The 12,464-nt window shown below is 38.3% G+C and overlaps 1 long non-coding RNA gene across 1 annotated transcript in view; it reads right to left on the bottom strand.

The window, feature by feature from the left end:
- Positions 1-3,674: 3,674 nt before the first annotated feature.
- The window catches only part of LOC125104718 (uncharacterized), a 47,904-nt gene continuing 39,114 nt past the window's right edge, over positions 3,675-12,464 (bottom strand). Inside the window, exons 7-8 of the long non-coding RNA XR_007128716.1 lie at positions 5,055-5,115; positions 3,675-3,846 (exon numbers count right to left, since the gene is read on the bottom strand). This is a non-coding gene — a long non-coding RNA (uncharacterized LOC125104718). The remainder of the gene's footprint in view (positions 3,847-5,054; positions 5,116-12,464) is intronic.

The following is a 12,464-nucleotide window of genomic DNA, read 5'->3' as shown; positions in this document are numbered from 1 at the left end:
TTTTCTGTGCTTTTTGCCCATTTTTTCAATGGGGTTTTTGCCTTTTTTATTGATTTTTAAAATATGTGTGTATTATACATATGTGTTATAAAACATAGGTGTTAACATATTATACAACATACATTTTTTTTCTGGATAGAATTCCTTGTCAGTTATGTTTTGCAAATTTCTTTTCTCAGATTAGAGCTTGTCTTTCACATTGTTCTGCCATCTTTGATAATCAAAATTTTAATTGATAATCTTAATTTTAATGAAGCAGAGTTTGACAATACTTTCCTTGTACTTTTTGTTCTTTATTTAGAAAATTCTTTCCTGTGTTGAGATGAAACAAATATTCTCCTGTATTTTCTTCTAAAAGTTTTGAAGTTTTCCTTTTTACACTCAATTCTTTGATTTACCTAGAATTGACTGTTATGTACAGTGTGAAGGAGGAACCAAAATTTTTTTGCCAGTAAGTATATCCAATTTCCCCTACACCAACTATTGCATGGTCCATACTTTCCTCACCAATCTGCAGTGCCAGATCTACTGTATCAAACATTTCTGTCCATGTATGGGGCAGTTCTGGGATCTACTCTGTTCCATTGGTTCTACCTTTTAGAATCCCATTTTGGTATAACTTCTTTCCAATTGTGCTTCAGTCACTATAGAGAAACCACACCATTACCCTAATCTTGGCTAAGTGTTCTGGGGGATATCTGGGAACTACCTATATCCGTTTCTATCTCATAGCATTGTTGTATCTACACAATATATCTACCTTTTAGCATTGGTGTAAAGTGATCAAACAGGCTATGACATACACATTACTTAATAAAATACCTGGCCCAGAATGTAAGTTCCCAGTAAACTATGATTAACATTACCATGGCAATTTATAATGTCCGTAATTTACTTTCTTCAGTGTCACAATGGCTACATTCCTCAAAAAAAATAAATTAGCTGAGGATTTTCAGGGAGGGGCCAGGCCATGTAGCATAAACTAACTAAAGGAAAAGAGGAATTAAGTCACCAAAAAATATGTGTGTATTTCATAAGGAAGAATAATAAAAGGAGAGGTGGGCTCTTTTGCCAATAACAAGCCCAGGCCAGATCTGAGAGTGTTTGAAAATTTCAACAAGATTTGAATTTAAGGCATCTTATGGATTGTGATGGTATTACAGTATGTCCACAAATTCTTTAACATTCCTTTCAAAAAGTGGAGCCTAATTCTCCTTCCCTCTAGTGTGGGCTAGACTTAATGTCTTCTAATGACTAATAGATTATGGTGTAAGTGATGTTTATGTGACTTCCAAGATTAGGATCCAAGATGTATGGCTTCCTTCTTGCTTTCTTTTGAATCAGTCACACTGGAGGAAGCCAAGTGATTTGTTGTGAGGACACTCAGGTAGCCTGTGGGAGAGGTCCATGTGGTGAGGAGCTGAGACTCTCTCCAATTGCATGTTAGGGAGCCATCTTGGCAACAGATCATCCAGCCCCAGTCAAGCCTTCAGATGACTGCAGCACCAGCAAAATCTTGATTGCTACTTCATGAGAGAACTTTAGCCAGAACCACTTAGCTAAGTGGCTTCCAAATTTCTAAGCCCCAGAAACTGTGAAATTATAAATGTTAGTTGTTTTAAACCACTAAATTTTGAGTTAATCTATTATGCAATAAATAACAATATGTGGGTCCTCCATTAGAATGAGGAGCTGATAAAAATACATTTTAAAATAAATATAAATTAATAAATGCAAAATAAAAAATAAATTTTAAAAAATAACTAATTAGAAAATTAAAATTTAAAAAAATAAAGAATAAGAAGCTAAAATGGAGAAGACAGTGACGGATGTGAAGAAATGACTTGAAGTTTGGATCTTGACAATGACCAAGGTGGATAGAAGTTTCCACAGTCCAGTGATGTTTGTGCAAAATTAGAAGAGGTACTTTTCATTTGTTAATTTGCTTACTTTATTTAATGAGGGAGAAAGATTAATATGAAGGACAGCATTTTAAGTACATTATGTGTTTTCATTGTTATCATTGAATAGCTCTATTTTACAGAGGAAGGAACTATATAGTTCCTTACATAACAAGTACGTGGGGGAGTCTGCCCAACTCCAGAGCCCTTGCCCTTAAAATTTATGTTATACTGGAATTTCTTATAATACCATAGTCAGTCTTATTATAGAATATCTAATTTCCACTATCTGATTTCATAAACTTATTGAACACCCACAGTGTAGTAATCTCACTACCCATGTGATCCCAAATTAAATCTGAGCCAGTCCTTGCCCTTTGCCCTTGAGTTGTACACAATCTCAAAATATACCTAAAAGCTGTGTGCTTCTGTCTAACTCTTCTAGCACACGGTACTCCAAGACACCATCATGCCTCACAAAGACCTTTACAAATAGCTTTTCCTGACTGATTGCCTTGCTATATTCCTGCTCTGCTCCCTGTTTTCCACATAACCAAAATTATCTTGTTAAAACACCATTTTAATCATGAAATTCACCTGTTAATATCTACCAATAGCTTTCCATGGCACTCAGAAAAAAATCCAATGCTTTCACCACACCAGGCAAAACCCCACAAAGTCTAGTCTCTGATCCCTCTTTATTTCCCATTGGCCTCACTCTTCAGCCAACAGGCCACTTCTCCAGTCCTCAGTCCTGTAAGTCCCCTTTCTTGCTAGAAAACTTGTCCTGCTCTTCCCATACTTCAGATCTCAGCTTAAATGTCTCCTCCTCAAGGGAGACTTTCCAGAACACACCCTTAGTTGCCCTCTCCCTTACTCCACCCACCTTTCTCTCTCACAGCACATCATGGGTTTCCTTACAGCAATTATCACAATTTTATGAACTAATATATTTGCTTATTTTCTGTCTTTCCTACTGCAATGTAAATCCCTTGAAGGCAAAAAACTATATTTATCTAGATCACACTCTTTTATGTCCAGCCTAGTTCTCTGCCTTCCTAGAGTGGATGCTGAATAACTAGTTATTGAATGAATCAACCAATCAGCTGAGGGGGGGGGGAGAATCAGCAAATAATTACAATGCAGGTGTCAATCATAATAGTTAGCGTTTCTCAAATGCTCCTGATGAGCCAGGTGGTGTATTATACATTTAAAATCTTGTTTTGTTGAGTTCCTTTATTGTTCCAAATCCTTACAAATACCATTTTCTTATTTCCATAAAAATTCTGCAGGACAAATGCTATCATCCTCTTTATTTCAGATCAGGAAACTGAGGCTGTATACAATTTATAACAGAGTTTATAGATGTTTATAGAAGTTTATGTGACTTCCAAGTTTAGGATCCAAGATGTATGGCTTCCTTCTTTCGAATCATTCACACTGGAGGAAGGCTTATAGAAGTCTTACAGAAGATTACTAGACCAGAAAGTGACAAACTCAAGATATGAACAGAACAGCCTTGCTTCAAAGACTGCATCTTTGCCTTACAGCACATCATGTCTGTAAAACTTGGCACCTTACCAAAAACATGGGTTAAGATCAAAGCCTTCCATCATCACCACCCTATTCTAGCCAATAAATAAAGAAGCAGCTACAACCAAGGGACATACCAAGTGCTATTAAGCTTCCGGCTCTTACCTCATGAAATATAATTAGATACATTAAATGCATTTACATATGTGAGGTGCTTAGCATAGGGGTAGACACAAAATAGTCACTTGACAAATGGTTACTATAACTGGGAGGTAAACTCTCAAAGTGGTTAACAGCATGAACTTTGGAGCCAGACTTAACCTGAATTTGAAGCTGGTATCTTCAACTCACTAGTTATGTGACTTGGGTAAGTTAGCTCACATCTCTGCACCTCCATCTCTTCTTGGATTTGCTGTAAGATTAAAAGCATTTCAAATGCTTAGCATAGTACCTGGCACAAGGCAAACAGCTAACAATCAATCATTTTCTTTCTGTTGGCTATTGAAGTATACAGAGAAAGTATTTAACTCTCCCTGGGGCAGCTGCCTGCTGTGTCACCTGATGTTAGCACCTCTCAGGGGGCCACACGGCATGGGTCCATCAATGCTACCCCATTTATTTGGCCGTAGGGCTGACCCTGTCTTCTTTGCAATGTCTCCTGATAATATGGAGTATTTGTTTCTCCTGAAATTCTTAATTTGTGGTATGTTTACCAAATGAAAAAAATATATAGTTAAAGTGACCCAAGAATTTTAATTGCAGAAAAAGGGAATACTGATTAATTTAATAATGCCATATTTTTAGTGTAAAGGAATGTTGAAGCCAGAGAAAACTGACTTCTAATATCAGCTCCACCTAGCTGTGCATGCTTGGGTTAGTTAAGTAACTTTTCTGAGTTTCTGCTCCTTCATCTATAAAATGAATACAGTAAAACTTACTTGCTAGATTGTAACGATTATTTGAATGTATGTGAGCCATACATGGGAGAGTGAATTGTGCATAGGAGGTCCTCAAACCATAGCAAATGAACATATTTGCCATCCAAGGAGACCCAGACCCTAAGTTAGATAGCAAAACTTAAAAAAAAAAAAAAGTATCTTTCTTCATCATAGATTCCTGGCACATGGATTACAAATTGGTAGTTTCATTTGGATCACACGGCAGTATTGAAACATTTAGAATCTGTAGCCAACATTTAAATATTGGCAGATATATTAACACTGTTGGATGACTTCCACCCTCTTTGAGGCACATTTTCACTAGAAGTGTCAGTAGGTATTGTCTCCCATAAATTAAACACTATGTTAATAATTCACTAATTTACACTGAAAAACATTGACAGGTTTAGGAATCAGAACCCAAGTCTTCTCTCATCAGCACATTTTCTTCTAGGAGGAAATGCACATGAATGGCCAAATTGTAGACAGAGGATTTGTTGGTGAAGAGGAAATCAGAACAGAGGGCAAGTTCAACAATCCCAATGGCCAGGGATATCAATCTATAATGAGCTCAACCAGCCATAGCCTCCACTAGGAGAGAGCTCCAAGGGGTAGTTGCCTGAGTCTTCTTTCTCTAATGGACAGCCCTGGAGAACACCATCAACTTTTAATTCTTTTGTACCTTTGATTCTCCTTCTTTGGTTAGGCTCCATGCAGATATAGTTCAGTTCCAGTCTTCCTATCTAATAATAATAAAATTGATAAGTGTAGTGTGTTAGTAGAATATCTTTTAAAAGTAAATTAGAAACAAGTTCACTGGGAAAAATGAGGAAATTATTTAAAAAGAACATATTTAACATTTTATTCCAAAACATTTAAAAGCACCTTCACATGCCAATCTTTTGATCTAGGGCAAATACTCCCTTGCACAATGCCCACCTGTAAGGCATCATCTACAATTTCCTTTTAGATTTCTTTAAAGTGGAGCAAGAACATAGAGACCCCTGTGAAGCAATTTGAGAGCAGAATTCTAGATTTTTACAGTTTCAACCCCAAGTTGTTTCCTTTACATATCATTCAATGGCAACTCTAAGGGGTGCCTGTGTGGTTCAGTCGGTTAAGCATCTGCCTTCGGCTCAGGTCATATATCCCAGGGTCCTGGGATTGAGTCTTGCATTGGGGTCCTTGCTCCGTGGGGAACCTGCTTTTGCCTCTCCCTCTGCTCCTCCCTCTGCTTGTGTTCTCTCTGTGTCTGTCTCTCTCTCTGTCAAATACATAAAAAATAAAATCTTTTAAAAACTTAGAATTAAAAATAGAAAATGGCAACTTTGCTAAAAACACCTTCATCAAGTTTTTCACAGCACCTAACTTAGTTTTCACCAAAACAAGCACTCATCATCTTTTGCACTCATTATTTCATCACTTGATACACTATTTTCTTTAACTATATAATTACAAAAGGCACAACTAATATAAACAGGTTTGGGAACAAACCCAACTGACTCTGGGAAAATCTAATACGTAATTGGTAGGCACACAACAGACTGGACTCCAGCTGGAGTTTTCAGTGAGATGTGGGCATCCATCAGTATGTCTTACAGAGAAAACAGCACATCAGTTTCTGGCTTCTATAACTGGTTGGACCTATGCTCTCTTAGATACAGTCACAGCCCTCTCTTGCCTACCTCAGAGCACACTCACTATTTAGCCACCCAATGAGTGATTGTTAAGTCAGGGAGATTTCCTTCTCATTTACCACGAGCTCATTTTGTAGCTCCAAGTTTGGAACTACCTTGCTGTATCCACTACCTGGTGCCTCCAGGATCTCTTGTAAGGATCAAATTAAACCGTATCTGTGAAAAATACTTTGTAAACTCGAAAGCTTTCATCTAAAGGCTGTCATTCATTCTGTGTGTATTTATCACACCATCCTATTAGATTGTAAGTTCCCTGAGGACAGGAACAAAATTATTCTGTATAAAGCCAACAGAGTACTGACCACACAGTGAAGACCAAGATTATTTGGGGATTGGTTTTATATGAATGTACGTAAATCTTTCTTGTTGTTGTTATCTGTCAGGTGAAACCCCATGCCGGAAAAAAGATCCCGTCAATCCTGCCTGCCCCATAAATATGGAGCATTGTCAGTGATCAAGAAAACAATGAATTTGGGCGCCTGGGTGGCTCAGTGGGTTAAAGCCTCTGCCTTCGGCTCCGGTCATGATCCCAGGGTCCTGGGATCGGGCACCGCATCAGGCTCTCTGTGAAACAGGGAGACTGCTTCCATTCTTCTCTCTCTCTGTCTGCCTCTCTGCCTACTTGTGATCTCTGTCTGTCAAATAAATAAATAAAATCTTTAAAAAAAAAAAAAAGAAAGAAAGAAAACAATGAATTTTACAGGATCTTTTACTCCAGAAGGAATCAGCTGGTGGCAGTTCCTAGGAATTACCAGGAATGACAATGGAGGTTGACAAGAAAGATGAGCAGGTGGTTTTGTCTGAAAGGAGCGGCACTTTCACATAAAACCACAGCTCAATTTTTTTTTGACATGTTTCTTTGCTCTTTCTTATGCTATAAAAAGTCTGTTTTTGCAGTCATTGAATATATATATATATTTTAAATTTTTTTATTTTTTCAGCATAACAGTATTCATTATTTTTGCACCACACCCAGTGCTCCATGCAATCCGTGCCCTCTACAATACCCACCACCTGGTGCCCCCAACCTCCCACCCCCCACCCCTTCAAAATTCTCAGATCGTTTTTCAGAGTCCATAGTCTCTCATGGTTCACCTCCCCTTCCAATATCCCTAAACTCCCTTCTCCTCTCCATCTCCCCTTGTCCTCCATGCTATTTGTTATGCTCCACAAATAAGTGAAACCATATGATAATTGACTCTCTCTGCTTGACTTATTTCACTCAGCATAATCTCTTCCAGTCCCATCCATGTTGCTACAAAACTTGGGGATTCATCCTTTCTTTTTTCTTTTTTTTTTTCTTCTTTTTTTTTTTTTTTTTACAGCTTTATAAACATATATTTTTATCCCCAGGGGTACAGGTCTGCGAATCGCCAGGTTTACACACTTCACAGCACTCACCATAGTACATACCCTCCCCAATATCCATAACCCCACCCCCCTCTCCCAACCCCCTCCCCCCATCAACCCTCAGTTTGTTTTGTGAGATTAAGAGTCACTTATGGTTTGTCTCCCTCCCAATCCCATCTTGTTTCATTTACTCTTCTCCTACCCCCTCAACCCCCCATGTTGCATCTCCTCTCCCTCATATCAGGGAGATCATATGATAGTTGTCTTTCTCTGATTGACTTATTTCGCTAACATGATACCCTCTAGTTCCATCCACGTCATCGCAAATGGCAAGATTTCATTTCTTCTGATGGCTGCATAGTATTCCATTGTGTATATATACCACATCTTCTTTATCCATTCGTCTGTTGATGGACATCTAGGTTCTTTCCATAGTTTGGCTATTGTAGACATTGCTGTTATAAACATTCGGGTGCACGTGCCCCTTCGGATCACTACGTTTGTATCTTTAGGGTAAATACCCAGCAGTGCAATTGCTGGGTCATAGGGTAGTTCTATTTTCAACATTTTGAGGAACCTCCATGCTGTTTTCCAGAGTGGTTGCACCAGCTTGCATTCCCACCAACAGTGTAGGAGGGTTCCCCTTTCTCCGCATCCTCGCCAGCATCTGTCATTTCCTGACTTGCTAATTTTAGCCATTCTGACTGGTGTGAGGTGATATCTCATGGTGGTTTTGATTTGTATTTCCCTGATGCCGAGTGATGTGGAGCACTTTTTCATGTGTCTGTTGGCCATCTGGATGTCTTCTTTGCAGAAATGTCTGTTCATGTCTTCTGCCCATTTCTTGATTGGATTATTTGTTCTTTGGGTGTTGAGTTTGCTAAGTCCTTTATAGATTTTGGACACTAGCCCTTTATCTGATATGTCATTTGCAAATATCTTCTCCCATTCTGTCAGTTCTTTTGGTTTTGTTCACTGTTTCCATTGCTGTGCAAAAGCTTTTGATCTTGATAAAATCCCAATAGTTCATTTTTGCCCTTGCTTCCCTTGCCTTTGGTGATGTTCCTAGGAAGATGTTGCTGCGGCTGAGGTCGAAGAGGTTGCTGCCTGTGTTTTCCTCGAGGATTTTGATGGATTCCTTTCTCACATTGAGATCCTTCATCCATTTTGAGTCTATTTTCGTGTGTGGTGTAAGGAAATGATCCAATTTCATTTTTCTGCATGTGGCTGTCCAATTTTCCCAACACCATTTATTGAAGAGGCTGTCTTTTTTCCATTGGACATTCTTTCCTGCTTTGTCGAAGATGAGTTGACCATAGAGTTGAGGGTCCATTTCTGGGCTCTCTATTCTGTTCCATTGATCTATGTGTCTGTTTTTGTGCCAGTACCATGCTGTCTTGATGATGAGAGCTTTGTAATAGAGCTTGAAGTCCGGAATTGTGATGCCACCAACTTTGGCTTGCTTTTTCAATATTCCTTTGGCTATTCGAGGTCTTTTCTGGTTCCATATAAATTTTAGGATGATTTGTTCCATTTCTTTGAAAAAAATGGATGGTACTTTGATAGGAATTGCATTAAATGTGTAGATTGCTTTAGGTAGCATAGACATTTTCACAATATTTATTCTTCCAATCCAGGAGCATGGAACATTTTTCCATTTCTTTGTGTCTTCCTCAATTTCTTTCATGAGTACTTTATAGTTTTCTGAGTATAGATTCTTAGTTTCTTTGGTTAGGTTTATTCCTAGGTATCTTATAGTTTTGGGTGCAATTGTAAATGGGATGGACTCCTTAATTTCTCTTTCTTCTGTCTTGTTGTCGGTGTAGAGAAATGCAACTGATTTCTGTGCATTGATTTTATATCCTGACACTTTACTGAATTCCTGTACAAGTTCTAGCAGTTTTGGAGTGGAGTCTTTTGGGTTTTCCACGTATAGTATCATATCATCTGCGAAGAGTGATAGTTTGACTTCTTCTTTGCCGATTTGGATGCCTTTAATTTCCTTTTGTTGTCTGATTGCTGAGGCTAGGACTTCTAGTACTATGTTGAATAGCAGTGGTGATAACGGACATCCCTGCCGTGTTCCTGACCTTAGCGGAAAAGCTTTCAGTTTTTCTCCATTGAGAATGATATTTGCGGCGGGTTTTTCATAGATGGCTTTGATAATATTGAGGTATGTGCCGTCTATCCCTACACTTTGAAGAGTTTTGATCAGGAAGGGATGCTGTACTTTGTCAAATGCTTTTTCAGCATCTATGGAGAGTATCATATGATTCTTGTTCTTTCTTTTATTAATGTGTTGTATCACATTGATTGATTTGCGGATGTTGAACCAACCTTGCAGCCCTGGAATAAATCCCACTTGGTCGTGGTGAATAATCCTTTTAATGTACTGTTGAATCCTATTGGCTAGTATTTTGGCGAGAATTTTTGCATCTGTGTTCATCAAGGATATTGGTCTGTAGTTCTCTTTTTCGATGGGATCCTTGTCTGGTTTTGGGATCAAGGTGATGCTGGCCTCATAAAATAAGTTTGGAAGTTTTCCTTCTATTTCTATTTTTTGGAACAGTTTCAGGAGAATAGGAATTAGTTCTTCTTTAAATGTTTGGTAGAATTCCCCCGGGAAGCCGTCTGGCCCTGGGCTTTTGTTTGTTTGGAGATTTTTGATGACTGTTTCAATCTCCTTACTGGTTATGGGTCTGTTCAGGCTTTCTATTTCTTCCTGGTTCAGTTGTGGTAGTTTATATGTCTCTAGGAATGCATCCATTTCTTCCAGATTGTCAAATTTGTTGGCGTAGAGTTGCTCATAGTATGTTCTTATAATTGTCTGTATTTCCTCGGTGTTCGTTGTGATCTCTCCTCTTTCATTCATGATTTTATTTATTTGGGTCCTTTCTCTTTTCTTTTTGATAAGTCTGGCCAGGGGTTTATCAATCTTATTAATTCTTTCAAAGAACCAGCTCCTAGTTTCGTTGATTTGTTCTATTGTTTTTTTGGTTTCTATTTCATTGATTTCTGCTCTGATCTTTATGATTTCTCTTCTCCTGCTGGGTTTAGGGTTTCTTTCTTGTTCTTTCTCCAGCTCCTTTAGGTGTACGGTTAGGTTGTGTACCTGAGACCTTTCTTGTTTCTTGAGAAAGGCTTGTACCACTATATATTTTCCTCTCAGGACTGCCTTTGTTGTGTCCCACAGATTCTGAACCATTGTGTTTTCATTATCATTTGTTTCCATAAATTTTTTCAATTCTTCTTTAATTTCCTGGTTGACCCATTCATTCTTTAGAAGGATGCTGTTTAGTCTCCATGTATTTGGGTTCTTTCCCAATTTCCTCTTGTGATTGAGTTCTAGCTTTAGAGCATTGTGGTCTGAAAATATGCAGGGAATGATCCCAATCTTTTGATACCAGTTGAGACTTGATTTAGGACCAAGAATGTGATCTATTCTTGAGAATGTTCCATGTGCACTAGAGAAGAATGTGTATTCTGTTGCTTTGGGATGAAATGTTCTGAATATATCTGTGATGTCCATCTGGTCCAGTGTGTCATTTAAGGCCTTGATTTCCTTGTTGATCTTTTGCTTGGATGATCTGTCCATTTCAGTGAGGGGAGTGTTAAAATCCCCTACTATTATTGTATTATTGTCGATGTGTTTCTTTGATTTTGTTATTAATTGGTTTATATAGTTGGCTGCTCCCACGTTAGGGGCATAGATGTTTAAAATTGTTAGATCTTCTTGTTGGACAGTTCCTTTGAGTATGATAGAGTGTCCTTCCTCATCTCTTATTATATCTTTGGCTTAAAATCTAATTGATCTGATATAAGGATTGCCACTCCTGCTTTCTTCTGATGTCCATTAGCATGGTAAATTCTTTTCCACCCCCTCACTTTAAACCTGGAGGTGTCTTCGGGTTTAAGATGAGTTTCTTGTAGGCAACATATAGATGGGTTTTGTTTTTTTATCCATTCTGATACCCTGTGTCTTTTGATTGGGGCATTTAGCCCATTAACATTCAGGGTAAGTATTGAGAGATATGAATTTAGTGCCATTGTATTGCCCATAAGGTGACTGTTATTGTATATTGTCTCTGTTTCTTTCTGATCTACTACTTTTAGGGTCTCTCTTTGCTTAGAGGACCCCTTTCAATATTTCCTGTAGAGCTGGTTTGGTATTTGCAAATTCTTTCAGTTTTTGTTTGTCCTGGAAGCTTTTAATCTCTCCTTCTATTTTCAATGATAGCCTAGCTGGATATAGTATTCTTGGCTGCATGTTTTTCTCATTTAGTACTCTGACTATGTCATGCCAGCTCTTTCTGGCCTGCCAGGTCTCTGTGGATAAGTCTGCTGCCAATCTAATATTTTTACCATTGTACGTTACAGACTTCTTTTCCCGGGCTGCTTTCAGGATCTTTTCTTTGTCACTAAGACTTGTAAATTTTACTATTAGGTGACGGGGTGTGGACCTATTCTTATTGATTTTGAGGGGGGTTCTCTGAACCTCCTGGATTTTGATGCTTGTTCCCTTTGCCATATTGGGGAAATTCTCTCCAATAATTTTCTCCAATATACCTTCTGCTCCCCTGTTTCCTCTTCTTCTGGAATCCCAATTATTCTAATGTTGTTTCGTCTTATGGTGTCACTTATCTCTCGAATTCTCCCCTCATGGTCCAGTAGCTGTTTGTCCCTCTTCTGCTCAGCTTCTTTATTCTCTGTCATTTGGTCTTCTATATCGCTAATTCTTTCTTCTGCCTCATTTATCCTAGCAGTAAGAGCCTCCATTTTTTATTGCACCTCATTAATAGCTTTTTTTATTTCAACTTGGTTAGATTTTAGTTCTTTTATTTCTCCAGAAAGGGCTTTTATATCTCCCGAGAGGGTTGCTTTAATATCTTCCATGCCTTTTTCAAGCCCGGCTAGAACCTTGAGAATCGTCATTCTGAACTCTATATCTGACATATTACCAATGTCTGTATTGATTAGGTCCCTAGCCTTTGGTACTGCCTCTTGTTCTTTTTTTTGTTGTGAAATTTTCCGCCTTCTCATTTTGT

The sequence above is a fragment of the Lutra lutra genome, chromosome 1 (genome assembly GCF_902655055.1).
Source record: "Lutra lutra chromosome 1, mLutLut1.2, whole genome shotgun sequence".
NCBI lineage: Eukaryota > Metazoa > Chordata > Mammalia > Carnivora > Mustelidae > Lutra > Lutra lutra.
Note: the sequence above shows the minus strand (reverse complement) of the source record. Positions and strands in the feature narration are given on the sequence as shown.